Raw genomic sequence first — 17862 nt, 5'->3', positions numbered from 1 at the left:
AATTCTGGTAGTACAGCTGAGGTGGCAAAGAACAAAAGCAAATCCCTATAAAAAAAGGCAACCACATCTTAGACTGATATCTAATCTTGATTAGATTTTTAGTATTTCTTTGAAAGTTTCCACTTTGCATCTCAGGAAATAAACCCTGCATGTTGTTCTTTAAATGCAAAAGCCATTGGATAAACTGAATCTTAAAACAAAACACAAAAAAAAAAAAAAAGAAAAAAAAGATATATTTGTAATGCAACATCAAACAATTGTTCTATTGGCACACCTTCATAATGGTTTCTTTATGCAAACTTTATAGCCTTCGCACCGTTTCCTGATTCTGTTGTTTCCAGTACATTTATTTCAATGAACACAGGTGTAAACCTTTTAAACAATTCTGAAGATCAGTCCTTATTCTCGTGCTTTAGGATGTGCAGTTATACAAAGAGCTTGCATAAACTGCTAGTGGGTAGCATAAATGGAGCATCCTCCTCTTCAAGCTACACCATTTACACCCCTGTGTAAGTACGTAGTGTTTATGGTATACTTCCATGCTGCTTCTTATTTCCTACGGAGATCTTTTTTTACATTGTTAGATAGATGAAGAACAAAACAGGAGCATAGGGTAAATTGCTTTGAATAAACAAGAACTGACCAGATCCTTTACCAAGACCTTGAATTAAATAAAATCTAAATCCTTTGTGTGTTTACATAGAAGAGTTTGCGTCCTTCTACTTTCTGGTCTGATCCAGTCCTGTGAAGATTAATTTGTCAGTATACACATCCAGTCACAACCCAGCAATACTGCAACCTTTCAAGAGGCTCTACTGTGGCAGGATTTCTAGCCTAGTTAGCCTAGTTTCTTCTCCATATGTTCTAAATTTGCAGGCATTTCTTTGGACCTTGAAATGTCAAGATATGAACAGAGGTAATCTGAGCTTTGGGCAAAATTGGCTGCTGAATCTCACACTATGGCTCGAGTCCCATCTCAAGGTTTGAGGCTTGTTTGTCATCAAACCAGAATAGTGATAATATCATACAAAATATTCTTCAACTTCTATCTCAGCAATTTCAGTACCATAATATTTGTATAATAGCAAAATTTACATTGCTTTCTTGTCTTCTCTATGTCTTCAAAGCATGTGCGGGATTTATTATTATCATTATTCTTCTTTGGTATTTTATCTGTCTCCCCATCTTTGTTTGTTTTGCTGAGAATGAAAAAGTGAATCAGACGCAATAAGTTTTGGTTCTGACTTTGAAAGTTATGAGATCTGCAATCACACTCACCTTTTCCAGAAGAGAACATTGTAATCTTTGGCCATATGTTAAGAGGATTCTGTGACTTGCTGAACTTTAACAGAAATGTCAGCTTCCCTAATCAAAGTATGTGTCAGGGTTGCTCTTTCAAATGCTGGAGATACCATCTCAAACACTTCATTTATGGTGTCAGGCTGCTGAAAAGGATTTGCTTAAGTTTGCTAAGGCCATTGAGAATCATATCCTTAATGTTGTGTGGTTGGTATTGTCCTATTTGTCTTAGTAACCTTATCTCTTAGCAAAGTAGCTAGATGACAAAGATATTTTCTCTAAGGATCTTTAATCTCTTGTGTTGCATGTAAACTGTGTACAGAGAGCTTGCAATAACGTAAATTAAAAGATGTGGTTTCTCTTACCCTTTACACAGGCATTAGTCTAATATTGCTGAATTCTACCACGGTGAATGGGATACTTTATGAATAGCTGCAAAAAAGATTGGAAGGATATCAGGGTGGAAGCTTTATAGCTTTTTTTCCCCTAAAAAGAGAATGCTGGAGCTATCCCAGGGTTTCTTTGCATGGTGTGGTTTAGCTCTACTAGCCAGCCCCTGGCAGTAGGGTGCTAACAGCAGACACAGTCCCAGCTCCACACAGTCCCAGTTCTGAGCTGTGCTCAGAATATAAGATGAAGAAGTTTTAAAACAGTGTATTTAAGGACATGATGATATTTTCCCTGAGTATTTTCGGTTTTTATTGAAATCAGTATCTGTGAAGTCTGCTCAGATCCTTAACAATTTCCTTTTGAATTTATGAGTTTGCATACTGAAAGCAGTTTTACATATATCTTCCTTTTAATTCGCATGGGAAAGATATTCACTAAGTCATTTTATTTCTTTTTCTCATGGGAGAAAGAGCTGCTTCACCCATCTGTATTTACGTTTTTGTTAACTCTTTTCAAAAATACAAGCTGAACTTAGATCTTGCACCTCTCATTCAGGAAGAAATCCAAAAGAAATATGGGTGAATTTAGCCTGACCAAAGAACATAAGATTGGATTTTAAGATTTTAATGGAAATTCAACCCTGTCCTTTGAGGGAGATTTTTCCCACTCAGGACTAAAATAGAACTGCAGTTTGATGAGCACTGTTAAACAGGAGCATCTTTATTCAAATCTTCACCTGTTACAGAGCTATGCCAGTTGCATTAAGACTGACATTAAGGAAATATAAAATATTTCAATAACTTATTTTCCACACTGCTCTTCCTTTAACATGTTTTGTTTATGGATTATAACATTTATAGAAGCAAAATAAAAATAAGTCTTTGTAATAGTGATTATGTGTAGCGTTTTGAACACACGATAAGAATTGTTAATGTTTTGCAACATGCCAGGCCAAATCCAAAAAGCTATTTTTGAAATATCATTCTGTAAATGTTTTTAATTTGTGGGCCCACTTTGCCTGTAACCTTACCAGGCTCCTGATGGAGGCCATGGCCCTGGCCTGTCCATAAGAGACCAAAGATCCTCCAGGATGTTACTACACAGCAGTCGCTGAGGTCCATATAAGCATGTATGAGCCACCTCCTGAAGATTAATAGCCAGGGTATTAACTCAGCACACTGCAACACCACCCAGCACAGCCAGTTTAAAGCCTCCTCAGATACTCTAGCAGAGATCGCAGTGTTGTCAGCCCATGTCCCGACTGGACACGCTCCTGAGCACCCTGCTCTTCATCTCCAAAGGTGCCTTCCCATCTTAACCAATTCCGTGATTCTGCAGTATATCATTACTCCTCCTCTCTTTTCCCCTGGCTCTTCAAATATTGAAGTACTTCACCTCATTTCATGAAGCAGATTAATCCAATATCACCATGTAAAACTGCCGGCTATGCTTCCCAGGGCAATTCCCCCTCCTCTCCGTCCTTCCCTGCCCTTGTAGCAAGGAGCCTTGGCAGACCTGTTTTAATCCCCTGCCCTTCTTGAAGGTGGCAGCCCCCTCCACCTGATGATGTGCAGAGTGAGAGCCGTTTCCCAGTCTGCTGTGCTGCCGATGCGAAGGCACGGCCGGGAGCAATGAGGAAAAGGATGGAGCCGGCAGAGCAGTGCCGACATTCAGGCTGTCACTGCTCTTTCGGGCAGTCCTTTTCCAGATAGCGTAATGAGGAATAAATTGGGACCTGGATGAATGCTCAATAGGAGAAGGGTGTAAGAAACCATCCCTCTCTCAGTGGTGCTTTTGCCTGGCCCTCATTTCGATTGCTGAATCTATTTAAAGTTTATCTTTGCCCTGCGGTGCTGGTAAGCAAGGCTGGCAATTCCCTCAGTCTGGCAGCCTCACTTTGCTGCCCTTTTCTTGAATGCGAGCGTTTTCTGTTAAAAGGATTCCATTTAATACCCTGCAAATTATCTGGGGTGGTGCAGAGCGATTTATTTTGTAAGCCTTATGCTGGGGATTGAAATTGCTTTTCCTCATCTAAACACGTGGAGCAGGGAGCGAGGCCTCCCCCCCGCCCCCCGCTCCCTATGCTGTGCGTGGGGCTTGCAGCGGCCACCGCAGCACTAACCACGGTGGCCACCGGCACTGCTGGCACCCTGGTGCAGGCTGTGATCGCCAGCAGGTAAACCTGCTGCTGGCTCCTTCCAGGGGGCAGGAGGCAAAAAACCCAAGCGGATTTTACACAGGCGGCTGTTTGAAGAGGCTCAATTCTTGAAAGAAAACAAGGCTTCAATTTGGTTATCCCTGTCTGAGGGAGAGAAAAGGTTAGACCTGCGCTTCTCACTGGGGCTTTGTACCCAGAAAGATGCCCAAGGTGCAGTCCCAGGCGTAGGATGAGCAATTAGTGGTGCTGGCACTGACCCTAGGTCCTTGTCCAGATCAAATGAAGGCAGAGCAAAGTCGCGCAGGGAGACAGCGGTGTCACATGCTTCATCCAACCTGCTTTATAAACCGAAAAATACTAAATCTGGAGGAAAGGAATCCCCAAACTTCCTGTTTTTCTGAAAGCAAAGCTGCCTCAGAGTCATCTCAAATTAGAAAGAGGATACAAAAGAGCCGACTCATTTGTTTGATATAGTTTAGCAAAGAAATCCACTGCAAAATGCACAACCCAACACTTTCTTTCATGACTAAATACTTGACAGCAAACAAAGGAAAGGGAGTTTAAAACTGTATGAAAGAACCCTCTTTCCTCCCTTTCTTGGACATTTGCATCCCTACCACTATCTTTATGCGAATAACCATAAGCCCCAGCCACAATTGTACCACATAGCATAGTTATAATAAAAACAGACATTAAAAATCATCCAGCAGAATGCATTCCCACATTATTTAGGGGCATTTAGAAGAGGATTTGGTACAGATATGAATAGCGAGAGCAGCTTATAATAGTTAAAATAAATTTGTCTGGATAGAAAACTTCATGCTTCATGGTTTAGGTCAATCTCTAATTTCTAGGGATTAGAGTGAATCTTTCATAAGGGTAGATTATGCTACTGTTCCTTTCCCTGGAGTATCTTTTACTGTCTTCTGAAGATTTGCTCTTAGTCACTGCCAGAGGGTAGGTACTGCGTTTGATGTGTTTGATTCTGTAAGGCAGTTCCTGCTTCTTGATGATTTTTATTCAAAATAGGCCAGAAAGGTTAAGAATGGAAGAAATAAAGTAATATCATTCTTACTTTAGCAATGGAGGACCAAAACTTGGACACTTTTGTGGCCTTTTTCAAGGGCATTTAAAGAATTTGTGGTCCAGTCAGACCTCTTCGTTACATTATCCACAGCAACAACTTTATTCTTGACCAGTATTTTTTTTTTTGATGGAACAGCACCCTTGGTTTTAGTCTTGTTCCAGAATGAAAATCACCAAAAAAAAATGATGGCTTATCTTGAGACTCCCAGAATTCATCAGATTTTGGGTTTCAGTTGGGATGCGGTAAAGTTGGCTCACTTGTTACTGATATCACTTCCAGAACCTGCATAGCTATTTGAGCACTCGCTTAACACAAAAGTGATAGAATCTGAGATTCATGTAATGGGCACAAGAGATACAGAGTGCTGAGGAATAAAAATATGTTTGTGACTAATTCATTAGAGAAACTCCTCATGGAAGATGTAGTTGATCATGATTTCCCTGTAGTGTTGTGAAAATTAGTATCTGCCTGGGTTATATCTACCCTGTCTACCCTGTAAATGAAAAGAGCTCAAGAGAAATGCTAACGAAATGCTAGCTTCAGTCTTTTTTTTAAGAATGTGTAAATCTGGGGGGGGTGTCTGAATAATATAACTTGCTTTGATCCTAGATCTTCCGCAGTGTTTCTCTTCTTCAGGCAGAATTTGAACATAATTCCACATTGTCTGGTACAAGGGTATCTGCCCACAGGTTTGTCACAGCAGGGAAATAATTTCCACACTACCCATTTCATTAAGAGGGGCTCAATATCTCACTAATTTATTATATTATTTTCTTTTTTACAAATTAAAGTAACATCCTTTTTTACATTGGTTGTTTTGTCATTTTAAAAGACCTCTCTTGTCTCAGCTTTCTCAGCCTGTAAAATGTAGTTAATACAACTAATCTGGGAAGTTCTGGGCCTAAAGCTCTTTCATAACATGACATGATAGTATAATCCAAGTTGTATCACGTATCCAAAATGGGAAAATTTGTTCCATTTTAATACCTAAGAATAAAGATGAGTCCAGAAAAAAAAGAAAGAAAGGACATGTATTTCTCTGTCTCTCTCCTTTTAATCTGAAGAGGGTTTAAAGGTGAAGCTGAAGTTGCCACAAGATTCCTGTAACAGTTGAGCTATGTAATGAATGCTTTGTAGAAGGAGGGGTAAATATTTCCCGATAGATAATAAATTTTAGTTTATAATAAAAATTATAAATTTGTAATTGAAAACAGGAAAAAAATTTCCACCTGATTCATTCTTCCAAAATCTTTGGATTCCACAGCTCTCTTCACTCAGATCTGCCTGGTTCAAGCATGGGACATGGGCTATCCAACCCTATTATCATGCAAAACCATACGGAGTTTTATAGAAGGAGAACCTCAAAGTAGGGAGGTTTCCAGCCCCTCCAATGTGTGAGAAAGGATCATCAGTGAGCTTCCACTTTACACAACCAGCATGTTTGTCAGTGAAACAAAGGCGGGGAAGTACATTTCCCCTCCATAAATACGTATTGCATCAGCCTTGAGGTTTCGAAACCAAATTAAATTCCTTTCCTTCTGGTCTCACTGTTGTATAGAGTGGCCACAGGCTGCCGCGCAGCTGCCATTTACGCGGCCTTACATGCTCAGGAGTCACTGAAGGGTCTGTCTGGTTCGGTTCTGCAGCTAGTGTTTTATCAGGGCTAAGGGCTCACTGGTGTTTTTCAAATGCTATGCAGGATATCTATTCACAGAAAATGAAATACCTGTAAAGTAATAGATGCACATGTGCAGTAGCTTTTACCTGCAAATATCCTGAGCTGAGGGTCAAACATGTGGGTCTCTTACAAGCTTATCCCTTCTTTCTGCTTTAAACCTCCCAGCAGAATGACTTGAAAATTTCAGGGGCAAAATAAACAAATCAGACTGACAGAATTGGAGAAAAGCAGCTTAAGAGGAGCCTGTCAGCACAACCTGCTCCCTTTTCTAACCTGGCAGCAATTCCCTCTGGGTTCCTGCCGTTCTCCTCTGCATTTCCCTTCCAACGCTCATTTCCCTATGGAGCTCCCTCAGCCCATCCGATCTTGAACATCTGCTGGCATTGAACTCCTGCAACTCTCAATCTGTTTCCCCTTGGCTTCCTTCTTCCTTCCAGTTCATCTTTCTTATTTTTGTCTTGGTGAGACTTCCCTCCTTCTTCTCTCCGTCTTCCTGCTGCTATCACCATTTTCATCTCTCCGCTCTCTGGGTGACACCAGACTGACTCTCACTGGTGAGGAGACCTGAGCGGGTTGAGTCCCCCGCCCCGAGGCAGCCACATCTGCCTGCTAACTTGCTGCCACCCAAGGGTCAGTCCTACTCCTCTCCTTCAGACTACCGGCATTCCTCCGCTTCCCCTTTGGTTGTTCTAGTGTTTGACCTGAAATAAGCTGGCTACACGACCTTGAAAGTGATGGGAAACTAACCCAGCAGAAAGTAGTGAGTAGTTTTCTACCAGTTCAGTGAGTTAAACTGGCTGACTGAAGCAGGACGCTGCTGGGGGAGGAGGTTTAGTTTTCTTGCCCTCTATACCTGTAGTCCATAGTGGCAGGGTCATGTTGTCGGGAAACTGGGTGTGTGGATGAGAGGGGAGGTAAAGGAAGAAAAATACATGAATTTGGGAGAACCGTTGAGTCTGTACCATCTTAAGCTTGACCAAATCCATTCCACCATGTGGGATGTATTCCGTAGGCTGAGAAATACGGTGATCTTGTAAACAAGGGCCAATAAATTGCTGCCTCAATGGCAGGCCTTACTGCAGGACAGTTGCTCCTGCTCATTCCCACAGACAGGTCTGACCAGTCTGAATATAAGCCCAGAAGCATTACAGCAACCCAGGCCTCTGTCTGGAGGCAAGGATGGAGGACTTGGGTTCCCCCACCTTCAGCTGAGGGTTCTTGATATGTAATTTTGTGCTTCATCTCATCAAAAAGCCACATAAACATGAATATCCATGTTAATTACATTATAATTCAGCCTTAAAGAGGAAGAAGCTGAGACTGCAGAGGTTAAGTGACATGTGTCTACAAAGGGAACAGTCTGAGATCAGCCCCTGTCTCCACTAGTTGTCAAGAACCAGAATTTTAGCTCCTTAGTTTGGGAGAAATACTATTAAAGACAAAGGGGTCTAATGGCTTAAGCATAAAGCCTAAGTTTGACTTTAAGCTCTTTCAATAACTCCGAGTAGCCTCAGGTAAGCTGTGTAGTTCTCTAATGTAAAACAATAATGGATAAGGGTGCTCTGACAGGCACATCATTCTTATTCCAGTACAAATTGGAAACCTAATGTTGGGAAAAATTAAGCAGGGCAAATAGAAATTAGCATGTAGAAACAGGGGACTGATGTGAGAAAAGCATATACAGAGTAGTATAAGAGGAGTCTGGGGAAGTCACATGTACATCTGTCCCAAGGGACACTTTTCAGGTCTGTGGTCCTCCTATACATTTCCTGCAGAGAAGCACAAGCTTATAAGTGACACGTTAATAGGTAACATATTGATTTTCTTCCTACTTCTTCAGGTTTTGAAATACGGAAATTAGACCAAGCGATTCCTGATTCATGCAGTGTAAATAAGAGGAATTCAGCACTGATAGAGATCTGACCTGAAAAAAATTATACATGTTTCCAAAGCGGCAGTCTGCTTTATGTTCCTTATGTCATGCAATACCTTGTTGTACCAACAGGCAGGTAGGCAACTCGTCGGCAACAATGACAAACATACACAGGTGTATTGTTAGTGCAAAGTAGTTGTGCTTAATTCTCTTTTCTTTTCCCTTGATTTTTTGGAGGAATCTTTTGTAGTCATCTTTTTCCATTCCTGTATGTCTGCAGTTGATAAATTATTTCTGTTCACTTTAATCCATTTTTTATTATTCTTCCAGATCTTTTTATTTTTCTGGTGTTGCTGAAAATAAATCTTTTCAAGTCCTCAGCAGTATATTCAGAGTAATGTTCTGAACTGTATGGGCGCTTCTTCTAGGAGTTAATGAATTAGAAAATAAGGAAATAGTGTTTTAAAATTAGTTAATTATATTAACTTTAAAAAAACATGTATTAATGAATGCTGTTAACTAAATTGTCATGTATTGGTTTTGACATATTCCCCACTTGAGTTTTCATGCTGTCTCTTTGTTTCTATGCTGAGTGCATGAGTGATGTCCTAATGCACCACAGCTCTGCAGCCACATTTCCTATGGAAACAAGGCTTCTGCAGTCAGCTCTTGGACTTGTACTCCTCTAAATTTTGAACCTGATGACTGTTTTTGACAGAGAGGCAGAAGTCCCAAAGACAACGAAGTTCCTACAAGCTTCAATAAAACAAGTTGCCACATACAGAAAAATCTTCTAAGTGACTTGACTGAAGGAAAAGAACATTACATACACATACGTGGCCAGACTTCAGAGAATACACGCAGAAGAGACACCATACGAAAATACACTTAAGATAGAAATGAGCTTTAGTCAAATCTCCTTAAAAACCAAAGACAATCAACTGAGAAACGTAAATTGTAGTAAATCAGACTTCATTAATTCTAGGGCTCACCAACATAATTGTTTTCTTGTGCCAGATCAACACATTCTCGTTTTGTTGCCTTAGATGACCTTACATCTATAGCCAGTATATTTTTATTACAGTTTATTCTCAAAGCAGATCCTCCTGCAGCTGCACTTTTTCCCAGGCTCCTGCTGGTTTCACCTCTACTGCATTTCCAAGTATTTATTTTGCTTACAATGAATCACGCTCTATCTAGATTTTAATAGACTGGTAAGTCAACTGAATCAGCACTGCGTCCATGAATAGGACTTATAGCTACCTCTGTATTAGTAAATTAAGCATGCCCAGGAACATTTGCTGGCACTGTGGCAAGCTGATGCAGAGCAGCCTGCATCCGTACTATTGAATTAGCTTACCCTCCAGAACAGGGTGGCTGAATGCAAACTGCCTATGGAGAAGGACTCCTTCCCCGTGCTGTTGCTGGGAATTGCTTGGCAGTGTGTTCACTGGGGTGTTTGTACCTTTGCCAAAAACATGCCAGGCATCATCCTAACAATTTCATAGTATAAATAATCAAGCTCCAATGCCTGGGAATGTCCCTTGGCCCTGCCTAATTAACCGTATAACTTGAAACTCCCACATCCTTATCTACGGGCAGTTTGTGCATGGCCATCTCTGCTTCCAGCGTGCCAATTCAATGCTGGTATGAGTTGAGCATAACCTCTAAGCACGTGAGCTGAGCATCCCTAAGCTGTCCAATTTAAAAAAGAATAAGCTCAGACCTTCAATTTAAATGAGTTCAGATTGTTTTGCCCAAAACAGAGAAGCTGCATCTCATATAATCATCTCATCTGAAGGCTGTAAGGGAGGCAATTTCTTATAGGCAGGCTCAGGAAGCAGGGCAAACCAAGGAAGACGTGTCAACAAAACTGATTCCACACAGTCCTGAAGCTACGAGTTCTCAGTGGTCATTCTATTTTTCTGTAAAAGTGTAAGTTTCCTGGCTTTTCCAGTGCAGTGACTTTAATATAAGGCCAACAGGTGTTGAATTATTTCTGCAATGTATTATGCATCTTAATTTCTCTTTGGTCTCAATCAGAAGTCTTATCAACTGCTCAGAAATTCTGTTTGTATTTTTTGGTTTTTAACCTAAGCTGGGTTTCCTTCCTTCCTTCCTTCCTTCCTTCCTTCCTTCCTTCCTTCCTTCCTTCCTTCCTTCCTTCCTTCCTTCCTTCCTTCCTTCCTTCCTGCCACTCCTTCCCGCAACACAAAGTAGATAACTAATCCTTATACTCCTTTTAAAAGCCACACTCCAGAAAAGCACCTAACCACATGCTAATCTCAAGTGAAGAGGCTACTCACATGCTCAAAGTTATGCAAGTAATTAAGTGCTTTTGTAGATCAAAGTCTGGATTTACTGATGTGTATCTGAAGATCAGAGGCTGATCCATTACTCCAGAACACCTTGGAAATAGGTTTTATGTTTGCTCCTTCTTCTCTTGTTTGCATTCCTCTGAGACTTTGGTAATGAAGGGAACTATTTATTTTCTCACTACTAATGTTCTTGACTGGAAAGCAGAAATCCTATTTTTAGTAGTACATTATTCTGTCTCAAAAGGGAGAAGAAGAGGGAAGGATGTAAATTGTTACGAATATAATATACTTTGGATTAAGATATAAGGCTACTTTATCAAGGCTTGCTTTGTTACCATTGTTAAAGGGACCTGGTAGGGATGAAAGGAATTAGAACGGAGGCTCACATCATTGCAGTGCCTGTGCCTGGATCAGGACTTCCATGCTTCCAGGCACCTTTTCTCAGGGCCTTCCTTCTCAGTAGCAAAAGCCACACATTCCTGAAGCTCATAAAGCAAAGCTCAGATCAGGGAAGATTTTTTCATTTTATTAATTTGTTTCCATAAATTCTTGTTTAATTTATTCACATTTTAGAAGGAGTTTACATGCTTTAAATACTAAGTCACCTTTAATTTTATTCTTCAAAACCTGAGTTAATTAAAAAGAAAATTCAACTACAAAGCAAAGAATTATTTCACAATCGCTCAAGCCTATATCTCTCCTCTCTTCTGTGAGCAGCAGCTCACAGAAAGAAGTAGAACTGGCTGATCCGTGGGAGAGGTGAAAGCAAGAGAACCTGCTCCCTTAGAGCCTTGTCTCTTACCTGGACGCTGTGGGAAGTCCTCAATGAGTAAACCACGGGACCAAAATCTTCCACGAAGCTTGGAGGCGGAGCAAAATTTCCTTGCAAACCTTCTGACATTCCTGTTGGAAATCCATTGGGGAATTAATGGGGATGTAACCCTGGAACACTGATTGTAGAAGAATGTCCCTATCTCTTCCCCAACTACTCGGGCGGTAACATTCATTTCAGACTAGGATACCTTCTCTAGATCAATGCTGGTGCTTCAACATCTTAAAATGAGCTTCATAGTACTATTCTGCAAGCGATCTATTAATCTTCCCCTTTCCAGCCCTCTTCCTCCAGTGGCTGCTTTATGTACCCTAGGGCTCATGCTAGTCTACTGGGAACATGGCAATATCATTCACCCAAAGGGAAAAAAAAATCAATCCTTTTCAAGATCCCTTCATCCTGGTTCTTTGCTCTAGGCAAGCAACGTCCTCTCTGCCCTCTAGATCTGCTCTTCTGTTTAGCTTGGGATGACTTCTTAGCACAGTGACTGCCATTTATCAGACTGTCGTAATGCCCACAAATGCTTGATGGGATCTGCCTTTATACAAATGCTGTATTTGAGAACAGGATGGTTCAGCCTACTCTAGGATCTAGGCATGGCCAGATAAAAGACCCAGGGCTTTGTTCTCCAAACAGCCACCCATGCTGTAGGTCTCTTGCTAAGCTCTTGGTCAGTGCAGAACAGGGCAGGAGGGCAGCAAGGATGCTTTTGATCTTTGGAGGGGACCTTGCTTGCTTGTGGCAAAAGAACAGTTAAAATCCAGTTTGAAGGGCGTGCTAAAATCACCCCTTAAAGCTTGCAAGATCTTTTTCAGTAAGTGGGGAAAAAGTCTTTAGATCAAGATATCTGACGTATGATGATACAACTCAGCCTGTGAGGCAAAATGCTTAACGAAATGGAGGCCAAAAGAGCCTCAAGGAAGAAAGTTCAAGGAGAATCAATTAGCACTTTCCAGTCATCAAAACCAAACATGCACAACCATAGCTGTTCATCACAGTTGAATCTATTCTCACACAAGCAAATACATGGGCGGTGAAAGTAAATAGCTGCATTACCCTAAGTGCCTCATAATCATCCTTAATTATGAAGAACAACCATTATTACTATTATTATTACTATTAGACCTGTTAGACATAACACTGGCTTCAGGAGGATTTGAATTAGGCCTTAAAGTGTCCCATACTGTTATGGCACTTGCCTATAATTTCCATTTCTATTTTCTGATGCTTTCTTTAGTTCTGCTTTGCCATAGTAAAAATAAAGCTATTCTAGTGGAAGGAATTTAATCTCTCAATTTAAAACACTGATTTTGCTCAATCACTACCAAAATTTTTATTACGTCTTAGTTTGGTTTTTCATTTCCATTGTGTTTGCAACAGTCTACATATAAGACCCTGACAGATATAAACAGTTTCTATAAGAGCAAAGATCTCTCCCTAACATCATTATGCTAATGCTTTGTAAGCATAGCACCTATGGGAATTTCAAGTTGTCAGGTTTTTTTCTGAAAGGCATGTGTTATGCCAGTGTATAATATACACTGTCTCTGCTGCAACATTAAACCACGGAAGAGAAGAAAATTTAATCCAACTTGCAGAGCAATTATTCAAAACTAAATAGAGCAGTCACTTGCAGTAGGGATAAGAACAAACCAAAACTCTCATGTAAACCAAATTCCCGACACTTTATTTCACTCCCTGCCTTTCTTTTTCATTACTACACATGCCTGATCAGAGTAAATCTGGTCAGGTTGTCCCTTTCCCTCTGCAGAATCTGGTTTCTTTGTAATGACAGACTTTGCCAAGCGGCATTAAATGACTTTCTGTTAAGGACTGGGAACATCTTAATTACATATCCTAGGTACAATTTTCCTTTTCTACAACTGCCCACACTCCCAGTCTTCCTGAAGGCAATCCAAGTTACAAGTCCACTAGTCCTTCAAAAGGAATTCCAGGAGTTAAAACTCAGGATCTCATTTACTATGCCAAATCTGTGATTACAATGCAAGTTGCTGGCTTCCTGAGAGCACAGTCCAGCTCTTTCATAATGGGGATTCTGTGTCACAGACTATTTTACTGGGAATGTAAGCACTTTAATAAGAAAAGGATTGATTTTGCAACTGGCACAAGATTCTAATGATTGAAAATAATGTATTGATTTTTTTTTTTTTAAATTAAAGCCATCTCTCTATTCATAATGGAAGGTCGTGCCCTGCTTGAGATTTATCACCATAGGCCTTGGGTGAAGCTTGCAATTTTGCTCTTACACAGTGAACATAAGGGAAAGAATAGACTATTAAGATGGATTGCTTTTTTATTTTATTTATTTAAACCAGGTTAATGTTAGCTTTTTATGTAGACAGAGAAGTGTGGGCAAGAAAGTCTTAGGAATTACGTGGGAATAGATACACCAAAAGAAGTAGAACCTTGCACTCTCTATCCTGCTGTACCCAGCGTACAACAGGATTTGAAAGTAGTCCTTCAGGTCCTTCAAGATTGAGACTTCAGGCTTTCACCTGCCTGCCCGCAGCTGTGAATGCCTGGTTGAAAAAGTAGGACTCAAGGCATAGATGTGAGACAAGTCACGCTGTTCCAGATCCTTGGCTGTGTATTCGAAAGCACAAGAAAGGAGGCAGAGCACTGAAACGCATGTGTCTTGTATTGTTACAGACGCAGACTTGATACCTCCAAGGCAAATAAATTTGCTGAATTACACTGGGTTTAGGGGTTTCTCTGGTCTAATGGGTTCACATGTGCAAGGCATGAGGCTTCTTGGACAAGTTCCCCAGCTGTGATGATGTTTTTTTCTGACCCAGAATATATTCCACAAGGAGATGGTGTCCTTTTGCTACTCTTTATCATTATTGTTGATCTACAGCATTGTTTTGGGTTTTTTTTAAGCCAGTATTTGTTATTATTATTATTCCATTTCTTATTGCTTGTTTTATTAATTTACAAGACCTACAGCCTAGCAACAAGTGGGTCTAATTTTTAAAAAATATAAATTAAAAAATCCCCATAAATTAACATGCCATCCCCAACAAGTGATGGTACTAAAACTATCACTAACCTGTCTCTAGCTGATGATTAAAGGAAGGGACAGAATAATAATCTGCCTGAAGCAATGCAGCAGTAAGAGTCACACGCACAATGTGCACTGAAGGAGCTCCGTTCCTCCCTGCAAGCGGTATCACAGTGAGTCTAGGAGACAGGAAACCACCTGTGGGAAGAGGAATCTGTCTTTCTGGCTCAGGAGCAGTGGTTTCAAGTTTGTCCAGCCTATCTATGTTACAAGGGTGCTTTCCTCTATTCTGCATGCTGGTACAACTACCTAAAGTTATTTCGTGTTTGACACCTGGTATAATCTGCATGGTGAGTACCATGTGCCCAGTGCTAAAAGAACCTGGACTTAAACTTTCCTGAGCAGAGTGCATGGGCCAGATTTTCCCTGTGGCGTAGAGTAGCTCCACTGAGGCAGGGAACAAATAAAAGCCAGTCACCGGACCTCAGTGGTACTGAGATCCCACCTCAGAGGTGGTGGAGCCTCAGGGTACCTTGTGGTAGTTTCTATTCCAATGGTATTCACAGTCACTGTGCCAACAACCCGCAGAGATCTCCTATTTGCATTTTTGCCTATCTATAACTTGATCCAATGTTCACTAAAGCCAACGGAAAGCTTTCTGTTGGTTTCAATGGGGTTTGGCTCTCACAGTGTTTGTGCAAATCAGAAATGTTCAATCTACACTCTGCAGGCCATGTGCAGGTTGCTACGATAATTTATCTAGGTCATGGCCTGCCCCAATCCTCCCTCTTCCCCTGGGAAAATGTACCCTCCCCGCCACATGACGGTGATTTGGAAAGAGGGCAGCCAGGAGCAGGCAGGCTGGATTGCTGCAGAGGAAGATGTGCCTGCTTGGCTTCCCACTTTTTCGTGGAAATTCGGTTCCTACCTGTGTTCTTTGACTCTACAACGTGTGCAAAGTCAGTCACGTAAGCATGAGCATATTGAAGCTATGCATGTAGCAGCAAGCCCACAGGAGCCCCGTGAATAGCCTCTGCTTCATAGATCAAGGTATGTTCTCCTCCCTGGGAAGAGTTGGGTCCCACATCATCACAGTCATAATATCACGTAGCCAGACTGTAGAGACAGTGTGCTGGGTTAGTCTGCGGTCAAAGGGAAGGAGATGTGTAGCTTTTGCTACTCCTGCTGTAACTGACTTTCCATTCTTTCATAATGTAAAATTCTCCCTGGGTTGCAGCCCAAGCCTTTCAGGAGGCAAAACCACTTGCTGAATGTCATGAAGAAAGCAAGTTGCTATGCTAAAATGCTGGCAGGAGTTCAAACCCTGCAGAAAGTTTAGGGCAGTATGAAAACACAACACAGAAAAATCGTGTGAGCAGCACTTTTTGTCTGCTGCAAATAGTCGGCGTGCATTTGGGCAACTTTTTTATATTATACAACAAAATGTTTTTTAAGAAAAGGAGAAGGGAAGTGAAAGAACATTTTCTTAAAGGGAGACCACCTGTTATGAACATAGCCATGGTTGTTAGCTTTGGCAGTAATTAAGAGGGGGCAGTTATTCAGCGGCCTCGGCTTGTTGGCAGTCTCTGCTCGGTGCCTATTGCTCTGGTGTTCATAATCACTGACCAAGGACATGCAGTAGGAAAATTAAGAGTTTGAATGGGTTTGGAAAGGACTGACCTGTTTTGCTGTCTCTGGAGTGACTCTTTCTAACAAAGATACACTGAGGCTGCTTAATCCTGCAAAGTGCAGTTTACAGATACCTCCAACAAATTAGGGGTATTAGCCCAGTTGAATTAATTAAAGCAACGTTAACATGCACAGACTGCTTCTGAGGCTTGGCTAACCAGCTCAAAGCGAGCTCCTCGCTTTTATGCAGCTTAGACATACTTTTGCAGGGCTGCGTGGGACTTCGTCACTGTCACACACTGAGCACTTCTTCTGTCTTCCAGTGCTAACACTTGCTGTCTTGTGCCAACACTAGCTAGTCCCTCTATAAAAACACTCAGTTGCACATTTTGTAGCTTCTGCAAGCCATGTTCTTGGCTTAGTCTCCAGAGGCTGCAGTCTTCCCTGTCTCTCTCCTGACGTGTCAACCTCCTGTTGATTTTTACTTCTCCAGTTGCCTGCAATGCCTCCTTCTTGCTCCTTCATGCCAGGGAGTTGATAAAGCTTCAGTTTCCTTCCTCTTTATGCTATTTTCTCCCCTGATTAGGGAACTCGTAGGCTCCCAATTCATACTTTCTTCTGGACTCCCCCATCGCCTCTTCATGCTGTTTTGACTACATTGGCCTCAGTTATATTTCTCGTGCCCTTTCTTCCCCCATATCAGAGGTTCAGTTTTACCCTGGTTCTCCCTCTTTTCCTGCTTGCTGGCATATTTTCTTTCCTACTTTTGGCCAAACGATACCCATATTGAGCCTTGAAGTTCTGGCCAGGCTAGCAGTTATCACAAAAGCAAGCATTTGTTTGACCTTAAATAGCTGAGAGGTTTAGTTTCTTCAAATAACTTTCTCTTTGAGTGGGGGTGTGCTGCTCACCAGAGAGACATCAGCCAGTCCCGGGGGGTCTGTCAAGGGGGACAGCATCACAAGTAACGGACCTCTGAGCACAGCAATCCCCCAGATGCTGAATAAGGATATTCTCGGATGTGCAGCTATAGGTTTTGCACACCCAGTAAATACAAATACCTTTCTGCAGCTCATCTTCTTTTGCTGTGGTTGGCAAAAGGACCCTTGATTCTCTCCTCTCTTTTTTTCCTTCTCCTGTGAAGTATCTTGGAGGCAAGTCTCAAAAGTTTTACTGATGCTTTAATGGAAATAAGATAACCAGCCCGTGTAATGGGCAGTTTCCTGGCAAATTCCCTTTTCTTAAACGTACTATCTGAGTTTAATGAGTTGAAACTCACAAGTATAATTAGCAAAAGGCTTAAGATACTGCTCTCTGAACTTAATTGAATTTAATTTACAGTCTGGACAATTACATTTACATGTTGAAGCAAATGTTTGCCTTTATTTTAAAGTATTCATCTCTTCTTATCTTCCAGGCCTTAGTGAGGCGAAAGTTCACTCATTAGGCTTTGTGGTACTAGGACATCTGACTTTATTTGGCTTGAAAACTGAATTCGTGAAATGCGATCCCTGAACATATCATAAAAGGACTTAAGCTTTTCTAATGGAAAAAAGTGTTATCAGCTGTTAAAATG

Source organism: Rissa tridactyla, chromosome 2 (genome assembly GCF_028500815.1).
Source record: "Rissa tridactyla isolate bRisTri1 chromosome 2, bRisTri1.patW.cur.20221130, whole genome shotgun sequence".
Lineage (NCBI taxonomy): Eukaryota > Metazoa > Chordata > Aves > Charadriiformes > Laridae > Rissa > Rissa tridactyla.
This window is presented reverse-complemented; position numbering follows the sequence as displayed.